This window comes from Trichosurus vulpecula, chromosome 4 (assembly GCF_011100635.1).
Source record: "Trichosurus vulpecula isolate mTriVul1 chromosome 4, mTriVul1.pri, whole genome shotgun sequence".
Lineage (NCBI taxonomy): Eukaryota > Metazoa > Chordata > Mammalia > Diprotodontia > Phalangeridae > Trichosurus > Trichosurus vulpecula.
Window position 1 is genome coordinate 398,547,979 of NC_050576.1, and position 26,380 is coordinate 398,574,358.

Sequence of the window (26,380 nt, forward strand, 5' to 3'; positions counted from 1 at the left end):
GAAAAAACCAACTATAGGAGAGGTTTGCACCTGGGTGAAAAGATCCTGGGATAAAATCAAGATTGAGATCGCTGTCAAGTCATTTAAGAAGTGTGGCATTTCAAATGCCACAGATGGAACTGAGGATGAGGCAATATATGAAGACAGTGATTCATCATCAAACACAGATGAGGACAAGCTAATGGATGGGAGTTTTGACAGTGATGAGGGGTTATATGAATTTTATGATGAATAAAACTTGAGTTCAATAACTTTATGTAATACATTTTTTTTTTCAAATTTCGGGCCCCAAAATTAAGGTGCATCTTATACATGGGAGTGTCTTATACATGCGGAAATATGGTAAGTGACTTGCCCATGGTCACTATAATAGTAATCAAGGTGGGACTTTTTGCTGTTCTTCTCTTAAGTGCCTTTAAGGATTCTGGCCTTTGAATGGGGCAAATAAAGTGAGATCTTTCTGTCTTGGAGTATTTCTCAGCACCGAGACAATTGGGCGTCATTGATTTGTATATGATGTGATACTGGGGATGGGGAACTTTCCCCCACCCAGCTTGGGAGAGGTCCAAGCCCTCAGGGCTCTGAACAGGATGGAATTGAGCAGAGCTTGGCGTTTGACTTTGGGGGGCACACTCATGGAAGGAGTGTTGAGACTCTGGGCAGGCTATAACTGCTCCCAGGTTTGCAACCCAGGTACTGGTGTTTCTCTGGTAACTATGAATTTGATTTGAATCAGACAAAGTCTGTCTGTTGATGTTTCTAATTTCTGTTCGTATTTGCCTCGTTAACCCTGTGCTGGCAGCTTTCTGTGTGCTGGTTGTTGGTGGGTCTTATACCCCTACAGCAGCTGCTAGTAGATTGTTGCTACAAAGTCACACAGCTAGTAAGTGTCTGAGACCAGATTCACAGTCATTAAGATGAGTCTTCCTGACTCCAGGCCCCACAAAGCATTCTATCCACCGTGCCACTTAGTCTCCCCAAGGTGAGGTTGGAGAATCTGTATTTGAATCCTGGCTCTGCCATTTAACACCTGTAGAAAAGTCACTTAAATTATCTAGTCCTCATCTAAAATGTGAGGATTCCCCACCCCTCATAGGCTCTGTACAGAGTTCTTCTTTACATACCTACATAGAAAAAACAGTGCACACCTATACTCTATAAAGGATACAACATATAGTATATAGACTATGGACAACTAGATGGCTCAGCGGATAGAGTACTGGGTCTGGAATCAGGAAGAACTGAGTTCAAATCTAGCCTCAGACACTTACTAGCTGTGTGACCCTAGACCAGTCACTTAACTTTTGTTTCCCTGTTTCACTGGAAATGGGAATGGCAAACTACTCCAGTATCTTTGCCAAGAAAACCCCATATGGGGTCACCATGAGTCAGACACATCTGAACAAAATACAGAAAATAGGATATACCTATATTCTATAAAGTACATATTACATAGTATATAGAAAATAGCGTATACCTACACCTATACACCTTCTCTATGTACCTACTTTCTTGGTGAACTTGGCCCCCCTGGATTTTCTTATCATCTCTACACAGGTGACATCTAAACATTTCAAATTTAACATGTCCAAGACAGAAGTCATTAACTTTCTCCTAAAACCCATACTTCTAACTTTTCTATTCTTATCTGGATTCACTAATACTTTGAGTCTGTCACACAAGTTCATAACCTTAGAATAAGCTCTTACCTTTTACCTCTGACCCTCCTCGATATGGCTAAGTCTTCTCACATCTACTTCCACCATGAGTCTTTGCATTTCTCCCCTTAATTCTATTCAGAAAGCCACCACGGCAGTCCAGAGTCTCATACCTCTGGCCTAACCTATGCCAACAATTACCTTAATGATCTCCCTACCTCCAATTCATCCTCTATAGACCTGCCAAAATGGCACCCCTGAAGCACTAGCTTGACTCCTCTGCTTAAACTTCCACGGCCCCACGTTGCCTTTAGTATAAAATAAAAATACTTGTTTGGCATTTAAAGCTGTTCACAGATTGGCTCCAAGGATCTCACATTATCATCTCTTACACACCACATTGTAGCCAAACCTGCCTATTGGCTATTTCCTATATTCTGCCTACATGATTCTCACACAGGCCCCATGTCTAGAATTTACTTACTCCTCCTCAGCCCTGCCTCTTGGAATTGCTAGTTCCCTTTGTGACTCAGGTCAAATTGTCTGATATTGCCAGTAATAAGTTTTTATTTATTTTGTATGTATGTATTTCTTTTTGACTTGGATACATGCACATCATTTCCCCCTGATATAATGCAAAATTCGTTATGACGGGGTATAATCTGTTTTTGTCTTTGTATTTTTGATGCCTAGCCTAATGCCATGTGTACAATAGATGCTTACTGAATATCTGCTGAATGGTCACACAGATCTTCAAAGAGGAAGATTCCCTATGTCTCTGTGCAGCAGATTCCATTCTGGAATGGCTTTAATTTTTGTAAGTCTTTCCTGACACTAAATTTGTACCCTTTTTCCCCCAACTGCTCCTAGTTCTGCCCTTTGAAGTCCAGCAGGACAAACATTCCAAATAACAGTATTTCAAATACTTGAAGATAACAACTGACCCCAACACTTAGAGCTCCTAAGCCTTTTCTTCTCCAGGCTAAATGTCTCCTGTTCTATTAACTAATCATACATAATATGATCCTTTGATGAACCTGTTTATACTCTTCTGAAAACCTAACAAAGTTGTACTGATCACAATAAAAGTGGAACTATTCAGAATAATTTATCAAATTTGGGTTGACCTCTGGAGAATCATACTATTTTCAAAGCAAAACCATGTCTTAATCCCCAACATGGTTCAAATTTTGAAAAATACCTGCTGAAGTGTACATCTGAACTTTACAAGCAGAAAAACTGATACACAAAGAACTGCACAAAAGTCACATAAAGAACCTTTGATACCATGGTTCCAGTAAATACACCTTCCACATCAACCTCTATTCTTTGCACACTGACAGACACTTACGTTCCAAAAAGTATCTTATGAAGGTGGAAGATAATTTAATCTTGACCCCAAGTGAGAATGAATAAAATTGGAAATTAATGAAAATGTAATTACAATGTAGTCCTCTTAGGAAATGAACTAAATCAGATTAATATAGCTGGCCATGCTTTAAAAGCCAGACCTTACTTCCGATGATGAAATCATTTAAAATTATGCCCATTTAATATAAAAGAATAAAAATTTTACAGATTAAATAAGAAAATGTCAAAACATATTTTCAAAAAAGCATCTCTTCAACCATCACACATAACTATTTTTTTTCTAGAAACATCTTGTCTTCATGAGACATGAAAGCTGACAAATAAAAACAGCAATTGAAGGAACTTTATTTTAACTGATTACTGTTAGGGAAGACTTTGCATCTGCTCACTAAGCATAACCGAGGTAGAATCATAATGAATTCCATTTTTGGTCATGGGTTCATTGCAAATCCAATTACTTCTCTATTATTACACTTATCTTCCATATGGCATGACAGGAAACCAGACAAAATGAGGACATACACATTTTTCCATCCATCTTGACAGCCCCCATAGATAACCATAACCTAGTAAAATGTAGTAAGCAATGCCTTCTGTCTTCAATCTGACTGTGTACAGGAGAATTGAAGAGCTTTCCTTCAATCCCCCCCATACAAATCAGCAGGTTGTCACCTCCCCACATTGAATTCTTTTTCCTGTCTCAAAGACTTGGAACAATTTTTCTCCCACTTTCACAGAAGCTGGTGCTGTACTGCCAACTACACCCCTCTTCACATCCAAAATCCAATGAATTTATTATTTCCTCACAGAAACATGGCAATTTCACTTTCAACTTCCACTGAGATTTTACAATAAACGAGATTTTAATTCAGAGTAACTTCAAAACACAAGGATTTAAATTAGGTGGGATTCGGATTAAATTTTAGAAATCTAATTTTAAGTAGGAGTGAGGGGATGAAGTACTGAAAACAATGAAAACTTAAAGAAAATGTTTGTTGGTCATGGATTTTAGATGGATAAGAGTTCTATGAACCATAAAGCTTTTTAGTGAGAAGTGGTGAAAATGAAAATAAAAATTTGAATTGAGAAGGTATTAGTGATAACCAGAACTATGAAGATCAGTATTTGATGAATAGTAGAAGCGAAAACAGAAGACAAGATTCATTATTTAACAAATATTGTTAGGAAAACATTGCTGGATGATAAGCATAATAAAAAATAAAAGATTAAAAGATGATGGAATTATTTGTCTCAATTGTAAAGGGAAGATTACTTTATTTCCTATTCAACAAACGGAAGGAAATATTAAGGACAAGATAGGTATACATCTTAAAAGCCTAATAATAATATGTAATAGCATTTTAAAGTTTTCAAAGTTCCTTCCATATTCTGTATCATTAGATTCTCACAACAACCCTGTGAGGCACATGCTATCATCATCCCCATTTTATAGATAAAGATATGTGTGGGATGCATTTTACGAATCCAAAAAATTAAAAACAGAGGCATCTCAAGGTGAAAATAGAAAGGAAAATTTATTACGATCCCGCGGGGAAAGGGCAACCCGGATACTAAAAGGACTGGGGGTCCTCTCAGTGTCAGAGCGCACTGGACACAGAAAATTGGGGTGTTTATATAGGTCCCTAACCGCAATTCCCCCTCCCAACCTCCTTCCTCTCAGCTTGCAGATGTAAGCTTTGAGGGTACAATCTGGAAGCGATAAATCTATCCCAGGGACAATGGCAAGGAACAAACAGTATGGTTATTTTTGACAAGCAGGTGACGAACATGAACTTCCCACCATTTTTATTTCATTCTACTATCAACCTCAAGGTAGTAAATCTATCTTAATAACAATGACAATGACGATTGAACAAACAGTTCAGTTATCGGTAACAGGCAGGAATTAGTTGTTGGTTACCTCATCTTCACATCTGTGGCAAACTAGCCTTTCCCATCACCCTTACATCTGTGATGGATATCCCCAGCACCCTTACACCTTGTCTCCCATCATTCATACCTAGCTGGTCTTGCACGTCTACATTGCACCTGGCTTTCCAGCTTTTCATCCATTTTTCTGCTGAGCTGAGGGTCCCTTATCCTGGGGTCAACACACAGGGGGTGAGCATCCTGTGTCCTATCCTTACTTTCAGAGGATTTTATGGTTGCTGACTTATTCACCTCAACCCTTCTTTCTTTCAGGCCTCTCACCATTAGGTAAATACACAGGATGCGAGCATCCTGTATCCTGTTCTTAACCTCGGGGGCCTTATGGTCACTAGTTTAGTTCATGGAGGGGAAAACATCTAAGTAGAGAAATGGCTTTACAAAAAGGAAAATATCTAAGTAGAGAAATGGGACTCACTATCCTACTTATTTCTATTTATCTAATTTGTTCCCTTTTATGAGAGGTCTTCACTCATCCCACACAGATATAATGAGGGTGGTTAAGTGTCTTGCCCAGCTAGTAAGCATCTAAGGCAGGACTTGCATCCAGCTCTTCCTAACTATAGGTCCAGAACTCTCCAAACTTTGCTTCTAAGCTGTGCAATATAGATAATCAAAAGAAAAATAATGCTTTAGAAAATGTATTTATGACAAATCTAACAGTTAAAAATTTGATATAGAAAATATATGAGGAACTGTTAATTTTAAAAGATAACTCCCAGTCTACAATGGGATAGGAACAATTTTCGAAATAGAAAACACAAATTGTTAATAATCACTTTAAAATGCCTGATTATTAAAAAAACCAAAAAGATGTAAATTAGAACAATTTTTATATAGTAAGTCCCACCAAACAAATTGAAAAAAAAATAGATAAAAGCCATTTAAAATATTGCAAGGTTAGGGACAAGTAGGTATACTCATGTCATTGAGAGCATGATTACAAACTTGAAGCATTTTTTTGCATAGCACTACAACAGCACATTTAAATGATGATGATGATTTACTCTTTGCCCCAGCAATAGAACTGCTGACCAATACTTAATGGAATGATTAAATAAATTGTGATATGATAATATAATGGGATACTATCACGTGGTTAGGGCCAATAAGTGCAAAAACATAACGAAACTTGAAACATCTTTGCTGCTGCTGTTGTACACCCTTCATTCTCAAACAGGACCGATGACATCAACAGAGTGATGTCCTGACTTGCGAGTGAACTGGATTTAAATGAGGCAGAACTGTGCAAAGTCATCAGCCTCCTTCTCTCCTCGGGAGCCATCAAGAGTCCAGTGTCAAGACATAGGTCAGAAGGACTAGAGATGGCCTTGTGGGAGACCTTGGCCTTTTTAACCTAAGGTCTTTCCCAAATGCCAGTTTATTTGAGGCAATGCCCATTCAGTAATTAAAGGCTAGGTAAGAAATGAGGCAAAAGTTGGCCTGGTTTGCCTTCATAAAGAATCTGGGAGGGGGAAGATCCTCAAAGTTCCTGGGCAGAATGGAAAGAATTGCTATATACACCTACTCTGAGCCATTAAAGCCAAACAATGAGCAAGTGAAGCCTGCTCTGGGGCCCATTCCAGGCCAATCACTGAAAGCCAAAGAGATCTGGGCTTAAAGGCATAGTCAAGTATCTCCATTTGAATCAAAACGGGCTTTATCAAAGCCACGTTTTCCAGGGCTATACTCCAAGAAATCATAAATGAAAACTACATAATGCAAAATGAAAAAACAAACAGAAGAGTTCACCTTTATCACAATCCTACAAGAGTAAAAACAAAGAAACAAAAGTCTTAGAATAAATAAAAACGGCTTATGTTATTCCATCTACTGAAATTAATTTAAATGTAAATAGTGATACCAGGAAATTTTACTAGTTGTGCTGATTTTAATACAGTGTTTATAATACATCTTTTTGAAAATAAAGGGAAAAAGAAAGGAAGAATTATTAGTGACAAAGCATACCTAGATGGGATAATATTAGACTGATGAGACAGTCTTATTTAACAAAGGGGAAAGGAAAACTGATTAGGTTGTATCAAGCTGGCAAAGATGAAAAAAAGAAATGGTGGAGAAATTATGGGAAGACAAGCATCCAAATACATTGGGAGGGCTATGATTTGGCCCGATCTTTAGAGAACAATTTGGAATTACTCAAGGAAAGACACTTGAACTATCATCCCCTTCAACAATGGAAAACTAGTACCACATACATCCCAAGGAAGTCAAAGAATAGAAGAAATATCTCATATATATCAAAATATTCACAGCAGCATGTTTCTGTAGCAAAAAAAAAGAAAACAAAGCAGCTGTCCGGTTGAGAAATGGGTAAAAAAAAATTGTGATTTATGAACATACAATTGAACAATGTGAAGCAATGAATATAAAGGAATTCAGAAACCCTCAAGAAGATTTTTATGAAATGACACAGAATAAAGCAACCAGAACTAGAGAGAGCAGTAAGAGTGCAAGTCAAAAGAACCCCAATTGTAGTGCTAGGCAAATTCCTTGGGAAAAGCAAGACTCTTGTGTAGGGGTTTCTACTGACAGCAGACTAATTCAGCATGTCTAACCTTTACCTGATGAAACTGCATTCAGTTAATTTCCCCATCTTTAGTTGGTTCTCTAGATTTTATGCTATACACATGTGTTTTAACACTCCATGTAAATAGGTTTAGATCCCAATTCATCAACATTCTATTTTACAAGTGATTCTTAAAAAAAAAAAAAAAGCTAGAGTCAAACATATCAGGCATTCCTTTAATTTAAACAGGCCATTTCTCATGAAGCTGAAGGGAGAAACACTGTGGAAAAGGAAATGAGCAAATCTGTCTTAACGGACTGACCCTAGGATCGAATCTCTGCTATGTGAGGCATGTAGGTAGCATGGAGAATAGAGTGCTAGACTTGGAGTCAGGAAGACCTGAGTTCAAATCCCGAGACATTTACTAGCTGAATGGCCCTGAGAAACTTTCTCAGCCTCAATTTCATCACCTGTAAAATGAAGATAATAACAGCGTCTATCTCTCAAGATTGTTGTAGAGATTAAGTGATAGATGTGAAGTTTTTGTAAAACCTATAGCTCTCTATGCATGCTAGTTATTATTATTGTATATACATATATATAAGAAAAATAACATTTCCTCATAAATATCCAGAGCCCTCCCACAGATAGAGAAATAGGGCTTTTATCTTTTAATTGTTCTGCCATTCAATTAATACAATCACCTTTTTTTCTTGCTAATAAAATAAGTATAATTGAAAAGCAACTGAATGGATGCTCGTCAGAATGCACAGTAAGGTGAAATTTTGATCATTTCTTCTCTGAATGAAAGGTTAAATAAAATCTAATTTTTATAAGGTCTAAAATAAAATATTAGAAAAAATTTCAATTTAAATTATATTTTAAATCACCTCCAGGTTGTCACATTTGTGTAGCAACCAGAAAACATTTTAATGGTTTTTAATAAAACAACATTTGCTTTTTAGTAATTACATAGGTTCACATTTTATGACTTACTCAGGAGAAACTGAACACAGAGATCCCATGGGCTGAATTAGAAATTTTAGAAATGTGGAGCAAATGGTAGCAGGTTCTTCTAGATCTTCCCCGGCCCCCCTCCCCGCCAAACCAAAATAACATTTCTTTCAGTATAAAAAAGAACAATTTTTTTCTATTAAACAAAAAAAAATATAAGGAGGGGGAGAAAGAACAAGCATTTATTAAGTGCCTACTATGTGCCAGGAACTGTGGTAAATACTTTATAACTATTACCTCATCTGATCCTCACCTCAACCCTGAGAGGTAGGTGCTATTATCATCCCCATCTCACAGTTGAGGAAATGGAGGCAAAAAGAGGTTAACTGACTTGATCGGGATAACACAGCTAGGAAGTGTCTGAGGTTGAATTTGAACTCAGGTCTCGCACTCTATCTTACCACCTAACTTACCAATGGGAAAAAATGTGAACTCTGTGTAACTTTTTTAAGTTTTTTTTTTTTGCTCAATTATGATATTCCTATCATTAAATGTGCAGATAAAAATGGAAACTCATCAGAGCATAGTACAAGTAAAGCCCAGCTCAAGCGAGTGTGGTACTTTTAGTAAACAATACAATATCTACTCAAAATAGATTGTAAGTCATTATAGAAGCCACAGGAAGAAAGACTATAATTTTAACCTACTCAACCAAACTCCAGCTAAGATTATGCCATTTTTCAATTGTTTGCTTTTCTGTATAAATGTTCTGTTCTATTTAAGGGTATTTATTAAAAAAGGGGCTATTTATTTTTAGTTTCCAAATGGGCTTTTAGTCCTCCCTCCTCTACAAATAAGAAATAACATTTCAAACCCACCAGCGAAGATTAAGATGTTACGGAAGATCACAAGTCAATTCTACCTCTTCATGTTCAGCACATGAATATGCCATTTTTTGCTTTTATTCAAATATCCACTCCCAATTACAAGCTGACACAGGTCAAGATTTGGCATGAATTTGAGTGAGGTGACAGAATTCCACAAACATCAAGTCTGACTTTATGATCTAATGACTGATTCTAGAATGCAAATGACGTTTAGTATTTTAAATATATTTCACAACAGATTTCTGCAGTCCAGAAATCAACCACATTATATTCCTAATCTGTAAAATTATTTTCTATTGTGAAAATGAAGTAAATAAACCTTGACAGAAAGCAATCCTAACTGAAAACTAAAAGGGGTTTCCATCAATCGGGAAATGGCTGAACAAGTTATGGTATATAAATCTAATAGAATATTATTATTGTACTGTAGGAAATGATGACACGGATAGTTTCAGAGAAACCAGAGAAGACTTGTATGAACTGATACAGAGTGAAAGAGACAGAATCAGGAGTACTTACACAAGAACCACATCAATTATACACATCCAACACATATACACACACACCCATGCACATACACAAGCTTACATATACACACATGTGTGTATGCATGCATGCTTACATATGTATGTTTTCAGGGCTGCTCATTCACCTTTGGTGTCTGCCTGATTCACCCAACTCTCACCTGGAGTTCCAAGAAGCTATAGCATGGCCACACCCCAGCAAACCATCTTGGCAGACAGGCTAAACCAGGTTGAGGGTAACCAATGGGCCTCAAACCAGTTGGTGAATTAGAGGGATAGTTATCCCAAGCATGGGAAGACTTTTCCTGGTAGAATGGATGCATAGGAACAATTTGTTGCGACAGCCATTAAGGCCTGCTCCGTCAGGCATAGAAGACGTCAAGGTCATCCATTTTATCCCAGGCCATCTTCAGTCAGTCATCTTGACTTTTGTCTTCCCACTGGACTTTGATGGCTCAGGAAGAGAGAGAGGCTGACAGCTTTGTGCATCTCTGCCTCACATAAATTCATTTCACGCAGAAGTCAAGACATCCCGGAGATGTCATTGGTCCTTTTTGAAAATGAAGGCCAAACAACATGTGTTTGGGTGTCTGTATACACATACATATAAACATGTGTGTAGACAATATATAAAAACAGACCTGGCTATGCGGGAATTTGTTTTGCTTGACAATACATAAAGGCTTTTGTCACTCTGGCTTTCTCAACAAGTGGAGGAGGAGAGGTGGGAGGGATGATTGTTCCATTTGAATAGAACTTTAAAAAACTGAAAACAAATGATATGCATGTGCACCTTGATTAGGAAATGGCTGGACATAAAGAATGGAATGGAATAGTATTTTACAGCAATTATGCAATGCCTGATTTAAAGAGTTAAGAGAAACATGAAAATTCCTATGGTCTGATGTAAGGGAAATGACCAGAACTAAAAGACAAGAACACAAATGAAAAGATCGTATACAAAAAAAAAAAAGGCTGAGTACCTGAAAAACCAAAATCCACTGTAGAGAACTGCTCATGACACATCTCCCCTTCCTCTAGAGGTGTGAGATACCAATAGGGCAAAATGTAATGACCACTGTCAGACCTGGTCACATGATACTTTTATCAGGTGGTTTTGCTCAACTACGCTTTCTTTGTTAAAAGGGAGATTTCAGTATGGAGGTCACAACAGGGATTATATCCAGAAATGGCTATTATAATAAAAATAAATGGCATCTTAAAACTTAATTTAAAAAATAAGTTATTTATTCAATTTAAATACATACCTACACCATACTACCTATACCTACCTACAGTATTTCTTAAGCCTTCTGTCATATTTTTTTCTGCTTCCCACTTCAGTTCTAGTTCTGGTTCCATTTCTGGCTCACTCCCAAATATCTTTAACACCCTCTAACTCCTTTAATATGTAGGTCTTCCTCCTATCCATATATTACTTGTTCTGTAGTTGATACCTTGGCTTCTGCTCTGATCAGTCAATCAACAAGCATTTACTGAGCACCTCCTATGTGCTAGTTACTATGCTAAGCACTGGGGATACAGAGGAGAAAGTGACTTTGCACAGCCCTCCCTCTCTTAAATCCAATTCACCTGCGTGCCATGATGTCCCTGATGTCATGGTCCTCTTCCAGAATGAAGGACAAATAGCAATTGAAGATACTAAGAAACGCAAAAGACTCCCTGTAGCACTTGTTCTGTAGTTGACACCTCAGCTCCTCCTCTGACCAGTCAAATAGCATTTATGAACGCCTACTATGCGTCAGGCACTACACTAACCACTGCGGATACTGAGAAAGTAAAAGGCAATCTCTGTTCTCAAGGAGCTCACAGCCCACAGTAGGGGAGCCAACATGCAAACAGCTATGTACAAACTGGATATATGCAGGGTAAATTGGAGATGCTCTTAGGAAGACTGGGGGAGATTGCTTGGTGAAGGTGGGACTTCAGCTTGAAGGAAGAGACTTAAAGAAGTCAGGGAAGCTAGGAGGCAGAGATGAGGAGGGAAAGAGCTCCATTAATTCCTTTCTGATAAATATGTCTTATGTTTCTTCTATTTTTTCAGATTTTTGATTTTAAGTATTTCTCATCTCATGAAGTCGTTATTCTCTAATTATCAGGGAATTAATTTCTCGGGTAACATTTACCACCTGAGCTATTATTCATCCTCATTCTTTCCTCTACAGCTTTCATTACACCTAAAATTGTATTTTGTACCTCTTGTTAATTCATCTAATCCAGGTTCTCTTATGGCCCTCGTTGCCAAGTCATCCTTTTCTTTAAGGCTCTCCTTAGACTTGTAGAGTGATTCTTTTTAGGGGTTTGCTTCTTGGACTCCTCTCAATCCACCATATTTATTGTACTTGGCATTTTCTTCTGTTTACTCTTCTCTCCAATCTTGGTTTCTAGATTCAGACCTTGTACTTATACTGTTCCTTCCTATTCTTTTGAATGGTGTGGGCACACCCTGCCTGGTCCCCTGAATGCTATTAGCTAAAATTGGGCTCCCATCTTCTACAGGAATCCCTGGGTTTGGGCTCAGATTCTCCTAAAGGCTAATCTTAGGTTTTGTCCCTAGTCCATTTACTAAGCCCAGAATTGGCTCCATCCTTTGTTGTGACTCTGACTGACCCTGACTAAATGCCATAAACTAAGCAGGTAGCAGGCCTTCTGCTTTACTTCTACTGTATGCCCAGGTCCTTTTTTCAGGCCTGGGCTGCCCAGCTATTGGTCTGGCCCTGTCTCCCGTGATGTGTTCAGTATGGCCTGAGCTTGTGTGAATGCAGAGCCTCTCACGGTTCCTGGTGGCCTTATTATACAGTCCTGAACTGGACGAGGAATCGTATTTTAACTATTTTTCTTTGGTTTTCTTTATTGCTGCTCCTTCTGGTGAGTTTTTAGAGTGTACTGGAATATTTGGGAGATGGTGACCCTCCTAGGTCCTATCATGCTTCCATCTTTCCAGAAAACTTGCCTTTATGTCCTAATAAGTCAGCTTACTAAACAGACAAAAGCATTTACTATAGTACTGATAAATCGAGCCAGGCAGATATACTTAAACAAAAATCCCAGGCAAAAATGAAATCATATCCCATATAGATTAAAACAGTAATATTAAGAATTTAATAATCAATTAAACAAACATCAACATAGCGCTTCCTACACATAAGCCATTGCTCTGGGTTCTGAGGAAAGGAGAAATATTACATTGGTCTCTAAATAAAGGAGTTCATCATCTAACAGGGATAATATAAACACCAAAACCTATGATAAAAGGGAAAGTGGAATTAATGAAGGGAAGTCCAGGCAAAGTACCTCCTACTTTGGGTTTTGGGTGGGTTGTGGTTTTTTTTTTTTTTTTTTTGCCATACTTATTATAAAAGAGCAAAGGCAGAAAGATGAAGGCCTGAAACACAGGTTGTCTTAAAATCACAGGAATATTAAAAATACTGAAGATTAAATCTAAAGAATTTTAGAACTAATCGGACATGAGAGAAGAAGGAAGGTTTAGAGTTTGAGAAACTGAGAAGATTGTAGTGGTGCCTTAACTTATACTTCAATGGAGCCATGACCTCATTGTTGTGAGATTCTCTCCATTAGTACGGATTGCGTCCTTTGCCTATTTTCTTATACTGCACAATTCCAATACAAATACTCTTATTGATTCTCCACAGAAAGTCTCAGCAACATGCTGGGGCTTTTATTTATGTCAGTGATTCTCCAAATGTGGTCCACAGATGACTGGGGGTACCCCAAGGCCCTTTCAAGAAGTCTGTGAGGTTAAAACTACTTTTATAATAATACTAAGAAAGATATTATTTGCCTATTAAATTACTTTTCCTTTTTCTTCAAGTACTTCAACCAAAATAGTATACTGCAACAGATTGAACGCAGAACCAAATATGAGCATCCAGCTGTCTTCTTTGAAGCTACACATTAAAAAGATTTGCAAAAATACTGTAATTTGTAAAATAATACTACTCTCCTCATGGATTTTTTTAGTTTTAAAAAAGTTATTTACGTTAACCTGTAATAGTTTTATTTTATTTTTATTATTATTTTTAAATTAACAAAAATTTTAAACATTTATCACAGCTTTAATAGGTAATATGGTATCAACAGAACTCACATAAACAAAAGCTCTTTGTAGTCCTCGATAATTTTTAGAAATGTAAAGAGGTGAATAGAACCAAGAACCAAGAGAAGCATGAAAAGGTAATCAAGAAAGAGAAAGCGTAAGGGACTTACTAAAGTGTAAAGGAATCCTAAGACTAAAAAGTTTCAGAATGGCTGGTCTAAGTCTTTTCACATTTGGTGGGTACCAGAGTAGCCCTTGAGATGTAACTTTGTTATGGATTATATCTCCTATGCCACTGCTACCACATAGGAAATAACTGGAAATACACAATCTACTGGCATGCATGCATCCCTGCCCCCATGCATCCCTTCATTACCCACAACATTGATTCTTCTAGTCTAGTCATTCAACCAGATCCAAATCCATCCCACTATATCATGGTCCAGTCTACATTGCTCCTTCTTTTCTATAGGTACAATATGAAATCCATTATTAAATGCTTTGGTAAAATCTAGGTGAGATATACAGCTTAGCCCTGATCAATTAGCATATAGTAAGTCTGTCACAAAAAGGAAATAGTCTGGCATGACCTCTTCTTGATGAAACCCCTCTATGATCATGGATTCCTTTTAGAGATGTTTATTAAACAACTCTTTAATGAGCCATTCTAGAATTTCCCCAATAAAAGTCAAGTTCACTGGACTATACTTAGTAGCAACTAGGTAATGAAGTAAATGTAGAAACAGATGTGGAGTCTGGAAGACATGAGATCAAATGCCGTTTCTGACATTCAACTAGCTGTGTGACAATGGGGAAGTCACTTAACTGCTGTCTACTTCAGTTTCCCTAACTGTAAAATTGAGATATTAAGAGCATCTTACTCCCAGTGTTATTGGGAAGGTCAAATGAGACATAATAGGCACTTAATAAATACTTGTTCCCCTTCCCCTAACCTCTACTTTACAGACACCACCCATTTCCCTTACCTTTTACCAAACAAATCCTACAATTCCCAAATAAACTTACAATGAAAAAGAAAAACCTTTATTTTCTTTTAGGTGCTTTCTTCACCAGTTTTCCAAACTAACTTGCATTATGCCATTTTAAGCTTGAAATATAGTGATCTAACTTGAAAGTACTTATCCAGATGATAGGGAGGTATGAAATACCCTGGAGATAAAACAGGAGAAAATATCTTTTAAAGAAAAAAAAATTGAATTTAGTAAATTTTTTTCCGGAAAGTTGCCACATGAAATAAACATTTCCACTACTTCCATAATTCATATTTAATATTCCAGAGAAAAAACTGTCAATGGCATCAAGATTTTCCTCATGGAACCCTTATTTATCTAGTGCTGAATTCTCCCAGAACACAGTCTGGGGAAATGCTGTTTGTTGTATGCCAACAGCTACTTCCTTTACGATTCTGATATAGTGATGGCTGCTGCAAATTAAAGACTGATAATAATAATAAATTATAATAAATGAAATTTTAATTGTCACTAAATAAATTGAAGGATGAAAAATAAATAATAATAAAGACTAATAACAAGACCAATAAGGAATTATAGCCTCTGACAGGTGCAAGGAAAGACTTTACTGGCCCCAGCCAAAAGAAGAAATCCAGGGGCTAAAGTCTGCCTTTTGACAAGGACTGACACTTGTACATGGATAACAGGGAAATAGGTCTTCCTGAATCATGTGTCAGAGACATGCCTCAACGACTGACTAGACTGAACCTCATACACTTTTCTGCTCATTCAAGAAAGCAAGAACAGATAACGTTACCAGAAGCGGCCTACCTATCCTCTCCACCTCTCCCAAATTATCTCGAAGGACGTAGAAGCCTGTAGGACTGGGGAGGCCTACCTGATGTTTCTCTGCAAGTTAAAAACCAGGGCTCTGAAAGACAAGGGAAGTTATGGAGATTGAACAGGATGATGGTGGCAGAGATAAGCCTAAAGAATTGTTTTGTTTTTCTGAAGATACCAGAATAATCTTACAAAGACTGGGAAGAAGAATGCATGTGGCAGTAGATTTACCTACCTAAACAAGGGCATTGTAAACTGAAATTTAAGGAGGAAGAAGAAAAATTCTGTTGTACCATAAACTCTTTCTTATACATGGCCAGAATGTTGTGTTATTTTGTCAACATTCAAGAGATTTTTTTTGTTTTGATTTGTTTTGGGTCTTGAAAAATGAACTCTAAGTAAACCACATCCCTGGAATATAGAAATGAAAGAATATGGCTTTAAGGGAAATGGGTCAATGGATTAATAGTTTATGTTCATTCACTGATTCAAAAAATATTTAGTAAGTGGATCTAGGACCTTATATTCTCCTGGGGGGAAAAAAAACCAACACACCACATGAGGACAGATCAGTAAACCTGAAATATATGAATAATAAAAGTAATTCCTGGGGAGGGGACTAGTTTAGGGAGATAAGGTGTTATAAAGGATGTGGTACTTGAGCTAAGTGTTGAAGGAACCTAGGGGTGCTACAAGGACAGGTGAGGACAGTGCACATTTACATTTCAGGTATTCCTTAAGTGCTCTCTTCATATCTGCCTCCTGGCTCACCTGGCTTCCTTCTAGTCTCAACTAAAATAGGATCTTCTCCAAGAAGTACTTCCCAACTCCTCTTTACTCAAGCACCTTCCCTCTCCTAATCATTCCCTAAACATTTTTCCTTTATATAACTTGCTTGCACATGTTTCTTTGTTGCTCTCCCATTAGACTGTTAGCGCCTTGACGGCAGGGACTGTCTTTTGCCTGGCACATAGTAGGCACTTAATCAGATAAAGAGATAAAATGCATGTATGGGAAACAGCGAGGGGGCCAGTTTGGCTTAAAAATAGAGGATAGGAAGGACAGTAATATCTGTTAATAGGCCAGACTACAAAGAGTGAGAAATGCCAAAGAGAGGACTTTATCTTTGATCCAAACACTAAAAGTGCACTTCTGAAACTTCTTGAGACAGGGTTGTGTCAAGGTTAATTTTGTATTTTATGAACAGCAAATAAGAAGCAGTGCAGAGAGGAATAAAGAAGAGAATGGAGACAAATTATGAGGTTATTCCAATAATACATACAGGCAAAAAAAAAGTAATTGGGGAGTGCTTCTCATGCTTTTTGGTCTCGGGACCCTGTTACACTCTAAAGAGCTTCTCTTCATGTGCATGTCTCTATTGAAATTCATCATATTGGACATTAAAATGTCTAGCAATATTATTAAAACAGTTTTAACCTCATGGGCCTTCTGAAAGGGTCTTGTGGACTCCCAGGGATCACCAGACCACACTTTGAGAATCAGTGGTCTAATAGCAGGGCTGGGGAACCTGGGGCCTAGAGGCCACATGTGACTCCCTAGGTCCTCAAGTTTGGCTCTGTGGAGTTTCAGTTCTGTCAAAGGGCTGCATTTGAGGACCTAGAGGGCCACACATGTGAAGTTTTGGGTTCCGTCAAAGGGTCAAACTAGAAGATATTTAAGCAAGAGTAAAATTATAAACATCCTCTGCCTTTCCAGAAAAATGCTACAGATGATGTTTTCCAGATAAGCGTTAAGATACAAAATCAGCACAGAGTCACCTTCTTTCTCCCACTCACTTGGCTTCTAGATCCTGTCCTCTAAGGTACAGAAAAACTCCTGTAATTTTAGCCAGACTGGTCAGCTTCAGTGTGCAAATAATCTAGACCTGGAAAGAATTTCAACAGATCATCTAGTCTATTCCCCTTGTCTTCCAGACGAGGAGACTGAGGCCCAAAGAGGTTCTCCGATTTGCCCAAAATTACAGAAGTAACTAGCAGAGCTGGGAATCAAACTCGGATCGTCTGCCTCCAAATCGGCTGTTTTTTTTTTTTTCCACTCATGTTCCCAGCCCAAGTTGATGAAGTATCTAAATCTTTTGTCCTAGTGGATGCCATGTATTCAAACAGGACATATAAGCAGCATGGCTCATTCGCCTACCAAAGAACGGATCATGCACATAATTTATCAGTAAGTAAAGAAAGCAGAAACAGATCAGGGCAGCTAGGTGGCACAGCAGATAGAGTGCCGGGTGGTCAGGAAGATTCATTTTTCTGAGTTCAAATCTGACCTCGGCCACTTACTAGTTGTGCAAGAAATATGACTCAGGTAAGAAAACTGATAGATCAAAACGGGGTAAAGATTGAAAACTCTTTAGAATACCATTCATCTGACCCATTAGATTATGAGCTCTGAGGGCCCCTTTTGACTCTTTTTGTATCCCCAGGACATGACACAGTATCTGGCACACAGTCAGCACTTAATAACTGTTTACTGACTGACAAACACGGCACAATGAAGAGTGCCGGTCCTGGAGACAGAAAGACTGAGTTCAAATTTGGCTTCAGACACTTACTTGCTGTGTGACCCCAGGCAAGTCATTTAACCCTGTTTGCCTCTGTCTTCTCGTCTATGAAATGAGCTGGAGGAAAAAATGGGAAACCATTCCAGTGGTCATGTTTGCTAAGAAAACCCCAAACGGGATCATGAAGAATTGGACACACCTGAAATGATAACAACAACATGCGGTGTACTACACACAATACATAGGTGGGGAGGGAGGGGGAAAGATAAATGCCAAATGCAAGCAAAAGTGTACGTTAATGATACTGAACAAGATCTGATTGATAAAAACATGCTGCAATTATGAAAATATTATATGCACTCTTTCCCAAAAGGTTTATAAAACTTGGGTTCTTAGAGCCCCGGGGCTAACCAGGTCTTTCCACTGGGAAAAAACCAAGCTGGTGGAATTAAGCACCTACTATGTGTACACAGCACAACATCTGATGTAAAATTAAAGAACTGGGCCTGGATGGCCTCAATGGTCCTTTCCACCTCAAACATTTTTACTCAATAAAGGGAGATATAAAATAAATAGAATATGTACTTCTTATCTTTTAGACATTAGACATTAGACACAGCAAGCTTTAGAGACTATATATCTGCCACTCTCCCTTAATCCTGACTTCCAGCTCCCTAATTTATCAAGGGTTTCCTTTACAATGGAGATAAATAGTAAGAGAGAGTGATACTATTAGTTAAGTTTTATAGCAACAAAACTGGCCTAGATCAGACCCACAACCTTGGAGTGCTGATCAAATCACAAGAGGCTATTTCAACTGAGGAGAGAGGTGGGAGAGTAGAGAAATACTGCTTCCATTTCAAATGAAAAATGAAACATATCCTTGGAAGGAAACTATGACCAAAAATAGAAAGATTTTTTCCAATGAAAAAATGGATGAGAAAGAAATCTTTAAATTCTTGGCAAACGCTTTATTTTTGGCTAGAAATGAACTGGCTTAAAGGATCTACTTTACAAAGGGCACTTAAATGGGTATTATTTAAAATATTCTTTTTTATCTTCATTAAGGGCTTGGGAAATAAAGCTGATGGGTTTTGGGGGGGGCAGTAAGGAGTTAGAAAAATTCTTTAAAATTCCAAGCAAACTCAATTCTCTGAAGGAAACCAGATGTCAGCTACAGCTTTAGAAAAAACAGGCTAGCAGGCCATCACAATGTCCACCATGATACGATGCTGGTTAAAATTCATTCCAGGGAATAAAACTGTCAAAGGCTTTTTGTAAAATAGGATGTTTTGGGGTTTTTTTGAGGAGGCTTTGTGGGTGGCAATAAAATACCAGTCTCTTCATCACTTCTCCTCTAATAGTTGCACAGTTTTAAATTTCTCTTTAAACTTTAGCCCCAATATTTTGTTTAATTTAAAACCTTATTTTTCCTTGATGTAAAAAGTTTAGGCTGCTAAATACACCCCTGTCATACACCCCTATAAAAATAAGCTAATTATTTTAATTAGACTATGCTAAACCATTTTTAAGCTACTCAAAATGATTATCAAACCTGACGGAACAGGAAGAAAAAAACAACAAAAAACTGATTGGCATTTATTCATTCAAATTAGAAAAGATGAGAGGTAAGCAAGAAAAAAATCCTCAAACTATATACCACGCTGCTTGAAAACATGAAAATTTGAACATATCAAACTAATCATCTTGCCCCTGGCAAAATCCACTCAATTTCTTATGTGTTAATGACAATTACCCAGCCTTATAATCCCAACATTAGTTTATGTAATATTTCTCACTCTTTATGTCCATTCACCAAATACTATGTATTCTACCTCTAAAACATTCTCCTCTCCATCCTTCCTTCTTTATTTCTTTGGTTCTACCTTATTATCTCTCAATTACAATGCTGCCATAACATCCTAATAGGTCTCCCTCTTTGCCACTGTGGCACAGTGGACTCCAAGTCAAAGGCCCAGGGTTAAAGTCTTAGCTTTGCTATTTATTATCTGTGTGATCTTATATAAATCACTTAACCTCTAGGTCTTAGTTTCCTTGAATGTCAAAAGAAGAGGTTGAACTAGATCATCTCTATGATTTATCTTTCCAGCTATACATCCTATGACTATTTTCCTTCCATTCTCTAGTTATAAATTACCACTAATCTCTTCAACATACTAAGTTCCAGATAAAATGAACTACTACCTATTTCATATATATACCCTTTGTTTTACCACTTTTACATTATTATTTAGATTTTTTCTATGGAACCAATTCTACCTGTTTAAATTAGAAGTCTGATTCAAAGACCTGTTAAAGTATCATTTCCTCCATCACAGTGTTAACTGATGGAGTGATCAATCTTAGTAGTGGTGGACTATGGCTACCGAACACATCGTATACCACCAAACCTCTCCAAACCTGGAGGAACCTCTAACTCTGCAATTCACCTCTCCACCTCTATCCCAGAAATCTACTTCCAAAGCTGGCAAGGCCTCTACCCCTTACTGGTGAATTCCTCCCCAAAACTCCATTTAAGTAAGTACCCATGTCAGTCATACTCTCTTCAAACGTAAACTAGTCCATGACCAATTGGATTACTCCAACTTTCTCCCTCCCACCCACCATTTTTTACCTCCCTTTTATGTGTTGTCTTCCCCAACTAGAACATAAGTTTTTTGAAGACAAAGGCTATCTTTCTTTTTACTTGTATTTGTATTCTCACTATGTATTCCCAGTATTGTGTTGGGCACATAGTAGGTACTTAATAAATGCTTTATCTATCTGCCTATATAACAGACATGGTAAATACGTCATTTTGTTTTGCTTGACTGTACTTCTTTGTTATGACAGCGTTCTATTGGGGAGGAGAGAAAGTAGGGGCAGCTAGTTACTCAGGAGGTAATAAATTTTTTAAAAGAAACAGGATCAATAAAACAATTTTTGAAAGTAAAAGATGAAAATAAAATAAAATACAATGCTATCTCTTCCATGAAGTCTTCTCTGATACTCCTGGATGAAATAATCCCTATAAACTCTCCCACAACACTCATTAACCTTTCCAGTATTATGGTTTCTTGTGTATGTCTTTTATATCTTGTGATATCCAAGTAGGTTGCTGGGGTAGAGGTGGAGAGGTGATCTGGGGAGTTTCAGGTTGCTCCAGATTTGGAAAGGTTTGATGGTACACAATTTGTTCTGTACCCATAGTCCACCATTACCAAGATAGGTCACTCCATTGCTTATCAATATTTTAACAGGACTTTGAATTATATTTATAATTTAAACAGGTAGAGTTGGCTTTCACAGGAAAGTTGTGAATAATAATGCAGAAGCAAGAAATATCCCTTTTTGCAAGTGCATGAGCAGGGATTCTTTCCCTTGTTATGTCTTTGGATCTCCAATATCTAGCACAATAGTTAGCAAATGGCAGGTGCTTAAGAATGCTTGCTCATTAAGGTCCCAGAACAAATTCTCATTCCTTGAGAACCCAGCTACAGGCTTTTTCCAAGGAGGGCCTCTACATGCTATTATTTTCTTTATGAATGTATTTTTAAAAGGTACATCAATAAAAGCTATTATGCTAGTAAACTACCTAGAAACATTTTAAAAATGAAACCTTAAGGTTAAAGAAAAGTATCTACAAACAATGCACATTAGGAAGTCCCAATTGGAAGCCACTCTGTCAAATCTCTTTTGTCCTCAGCACCATGAAACAAGCACTTCTCTGAGTTATCTGTCACTGGAGAAAGAATCATCTGCAACCTACCGGATCATTGATTCCTCAGAGCAACAGGCATCATAGACATCATTTAAAAAAAATCAAGTAAGAAAAGCACTAAGGACCCTGTCAAGAAAACCACTCCATGAGGAAGCAAAGGCTCACTCACTCACTAGAATAACATCTTCAGTTCAGTGAGAGGAAAGGAGTCAGTGAACACTATGATGGCTTCATTAAGAGTAACCTCAGCTGACACATCAAATGAATGAATACAGATAAAAGCAAAAGGCGGGCTGGGAAGAAAGGCTGTGCCAGAAAATAAGGAGAGGCTTACTCAAGTCTAGAAAGAATTGTTAAGACTTCATTTCAAAGAAGGAACTGAGAAGAAATAGCCTCAAAGAGAGAGAAAGAAGTTTTCAATGAAGGCTAAGAACCTAAACCATCCTAAAAAAGAATGGCAAACACAGACCCTAAACAAATGCACTGCATCTATTAAAAACATTACAATGTCTTTCATATCTCCTGCATAAGATCTACAAGTGAGACCAGTATCCCAGGGGCCCAAAGAGAAGGATTCCCTCATAATATTTGGGGATATCCCACAAGCAAAGTGGGAAAAAAGGTGGGAAAAGACAGAATACATCTTGAACATCTTAAGGCAGGTTAAGAAACATTACATGTGACTTCATGTGTATAATGACTACTGTATTTCTTGCCTTCTCAATGGGTGTGAGAGAAGTAGAAGGAGAGAATGTGGAACTGAAAATAAAAATCAGAAACATTACATAAGGCACCAAAGAAAAACCCCCAAGAACTATCATGCTTTTGAAAAAAAGGATCCTTAAAAAAATTTGTCAACTATCACCCATTACTCTCTTCTTTTGCAAATCTATAAATTATATAAGCAAATTGTATTCTCCTATCAAAGGACTGTCACCAGTTATGAAGCGGGTGGGTTATGTGCCAGATTTTCAACCATCAATCAAATCTGTGCAAGTCTGGCAATTTTTTAAACTAAATTTTTTATTGGTATCTTTTAGTTTTTTTACATCACTAAAATTTCCCTCAGTATCCCTCCCCTCTGTTCCCAGAGACCCATCCCATATAACAAGAAGAGAAAAAATTCATGAAAATTGATCAATACATCAAAAGTCAGAAAATATGTGCCTCTGCAAAGGGGTAGGGCAAGGGTGTCTGCTCCTATCTCTCCTTTGGAACTATGGCATGCCTGACAATCTTCAAAAAAATGTAAAGAATATCAAATCCCCACATGCTGTACATTCGTGAATTACAAAAGGCTTATGACTCACTGGAAACAACTGCAATACTAAATACCTTGCATAACAGTAGAGAAAATCCAGCATAGCATATGTTTATGACAAAGAGATAAACGTGTAAGTGAGAAATTAAATCAGGTCATTTGCATAACTTTACTAAACACACACACACCCATACCAACAAGGTGACAGAATCTCAAAATTATTCATGGCTACGAAGGAGGTACAGTTCCAATACCTTAACTGGAAAAGCAGGCTTATGAACCCCTCGGCTACTTGCTTTTCAAAGATGATGGTGTCTTGCGTGTTGCTTGAAGATGTTCCTCCAGAGTTGCAAGAAGAGCTTTTTCAGCTACAGGAGGGTACATAAGATTGATCACCGTCAAGATGGACCTTAAAGAAAAAAGAAAGAAAGAAAAGTGGATGAGAAATGAACAGTGACCCAAGAGCATGGTATAAATGTTATAACATGATATAAACGCTGAAACAGTAGTGAAATATAATATGAAATATACATGCCTTGGTCACCCAATGAAGGATTACAATATTATAGATTGAAAAAAGGATTGATGGGAGAACAAAAAAGGCAGCAGAATCACCTTGAAAGTCACTTTATCTCTCTATGCCTTATGTCCCCATCTGAGCAATGAAATGGATAGAAATGTTGTGCCTTAAGTCACAAAGATCTGACACTTATTAGCAGTGTGACCCTAGGCAAGGGAGTACCAGGTGCATATGAATATCAGGACACCGATAATTAATTCCACAGCATCTATGCACTGGAAAGTAGGCACACAAGAATGGACACATTCAAATTCTGTGATTCAATTCAATGAACAAAATTTCAAGTACTTGCTACAGAGAACACTACTGTACTAGGCAGTGAGGGAAGATACAAAATTTTGGATATAGTTCCTCCCATCATGGAGAACAGGCTAGAAGAGAAACAGGACACGTATAAAGTTACACATAACAAATGCAGAAATGAAGTAACCAAACTTGAGGCAAGAAAGATCCTTATCAATTGGGAGGGAGAGAGGAAGGGCATCAGAGCAAGCTTAATGTGGGGTGTACTTGGATAAAACCCTGGCCTTAGAGTCAAGGGAACATCAGTTCAAATCTCATTTCTGGCATTAGTTGCCAGCTTTGTTATGAGTTACTTGATCAATTAATTGAGATCAATTAATTCTTAATCCAAGTCTCAGTTTCCTCATTTATAGAATGTAAACAGTAACATCTGCAATGTCTCTCAAAAACTTGCTATGACTTTCCATTTGCTTTTTCTTCCATTATTTTATTCAGAACTAAACAAATAAATTAAAATTCACACTCCATATATACAATGGAACAGAGATGTCAAACTATCAATCTATTATTACACCTGGTTTCTTTATATGCTGTCTTCCTCTTTAGAACGTGATCTCCTTGACGGGCAGGGCTGTTTTTACCTTTATGTCCCCAGAGCTAGGGTAGCTCCTGGCCCATAGTAGGTGCTTAATAAATATTATAGCACTCAAATGAGATAGTGTAAGAAAAATACTTTGGAAACTTTGAAGCCTTATATAAATATCAGCTATTTTTACCATTATTATTCACGGAATGGGTAGTGTTTGAGGTGTGTTTTTAATTACGTTGTCTGTAGGATTTCAAAAAGCGGATGAAGGGGAACAGAAAGGCATTACTTCTGGGCTTAGGGAACAAAAATGAGTAAATGCACAAAGGAAATGTGATAGATGTCCAGTAGTCTGGTTTGACTAGAGCAAAAGCTATGTGGAAGGGAGTGGTATGACGACAAAAACTTAGATCTGAAATTAGGAGGGCCTTTAGAGGCCACTTAGTCCTATTCCTACCCATTCATAAGAGAAGAGGCTGGAAAGACAAGGTACCTTTAGATTGTATAAGGCCTGGAATCTCCAGCTAAGCAGTTTATCCCTTATTCAGTAAGCAATAAGGAACCCATTAAAGAGTTTTGAGGAGAGGAAGAGTGCAACAAGATCTACGCATAAAAAGTATTCATCTGAACAGAGAAACAAGGGAAGAGAAAAATAGGAAGACTCATTAAGACTATTTCTAATAGTTTAATCAGGATCAAGTGAAAGAAATATTGCAATTCAGAATCATTAAGACTTAGCAACTGGATGGATACAGGAGGTTTTAAGGTTTTAAACATGAGGAACGTGAGTGAATAATGGTGCCACTAACAGAGATTGGGTCAAGACAGCAGGTTTGTCTGGGGAGGCAGAATCAGGGATGACAAGATCAATTTTGGACACATCTAGTTTGAGGAATTTGCAGCACATCCTGTAGACTGGGGCTCTTAATCGTCTGTGTGTGTGTGTGTGTGTGTGTCTGTGTGTGTGTGTAAAAAGACAGAGAGAGAGGGAGAGGGAGGGAGAGGGAGGGAGAGAGAGACAGAGAGAGACAGAGACAGACCCCTCTGGCTGTCAGATAAAGCTTTTTCTTTTTTAAATGCATATAATAAAATATATAGAATGCAAAGGAAAGTAAATGTATTTTAATACTTATAACCATGATCTATAGGGAATGAAACAAGAAATTATAGATCTGATCAGGAGATCATAGATCTAAAGCTTAAAGGAGTTTCAAAGACCACTGAATTCAACCCTTATTTTACAGTGAAGGAACTATGGCAGAGGGGGACGTGGTCAAAGTCACACAATTAGTAAATTTCAGAGGCTGTCAAGGGTGGAATTTGAATACAAAGCCTCTGACTCTCAAAATCAATGTTCTTTCCATTGTACGATGCACTCTCCAGATATTTAAGTCTTTCTTATTCTTAAAATAATCCTTTAACTATGTAATACTTTCATCTAGCTTAAAATGTGTCTCTTTCATAGCTACAGCACCATACCAAGACAAGTTAAATAAGTACAGTCTTTCCCATCTAGAATATCTTTTCAGAATTTTTTATGATTTTAGGTTGTGGATTAGCAATAAGGTGACCATGAAATGTAAATTCTAAAATAACTTATTGTGTACAAAATGTATTAATACCAAACACTCCGTGTTAGGTACTTTAAATATCTCAATGATGGGAACTAAAAAAAAAAAACTACATTCAGCTTAAGTTATTCCTCAAATAA

The 26,380-nt window shown here is 37.5% G+C and overlaps 1 protein-coding gene across 1 annotated transcript in view; it reads right to left on the minus strand.

The window, feature by feature from the left end:
- NCK2 (NCK adaptor protein 2) overlaps nucleotides 1-26,380 on the minus strand; it is a 203,528-nt gene that overhangs the window by 111,776 nt on the left and 65,372 nt on the right. Inside the window, exon 2 of the mRNA XM_036758172.1 lies at nucleotides 23,515-23,669. The gene's annotated coding sequence lies outside the window, so the exon portion shown is untranslated. The remainder of the gene's footprint in view (nucleotides 1-23,514; nucleotides 23,670-26,380) is intronic.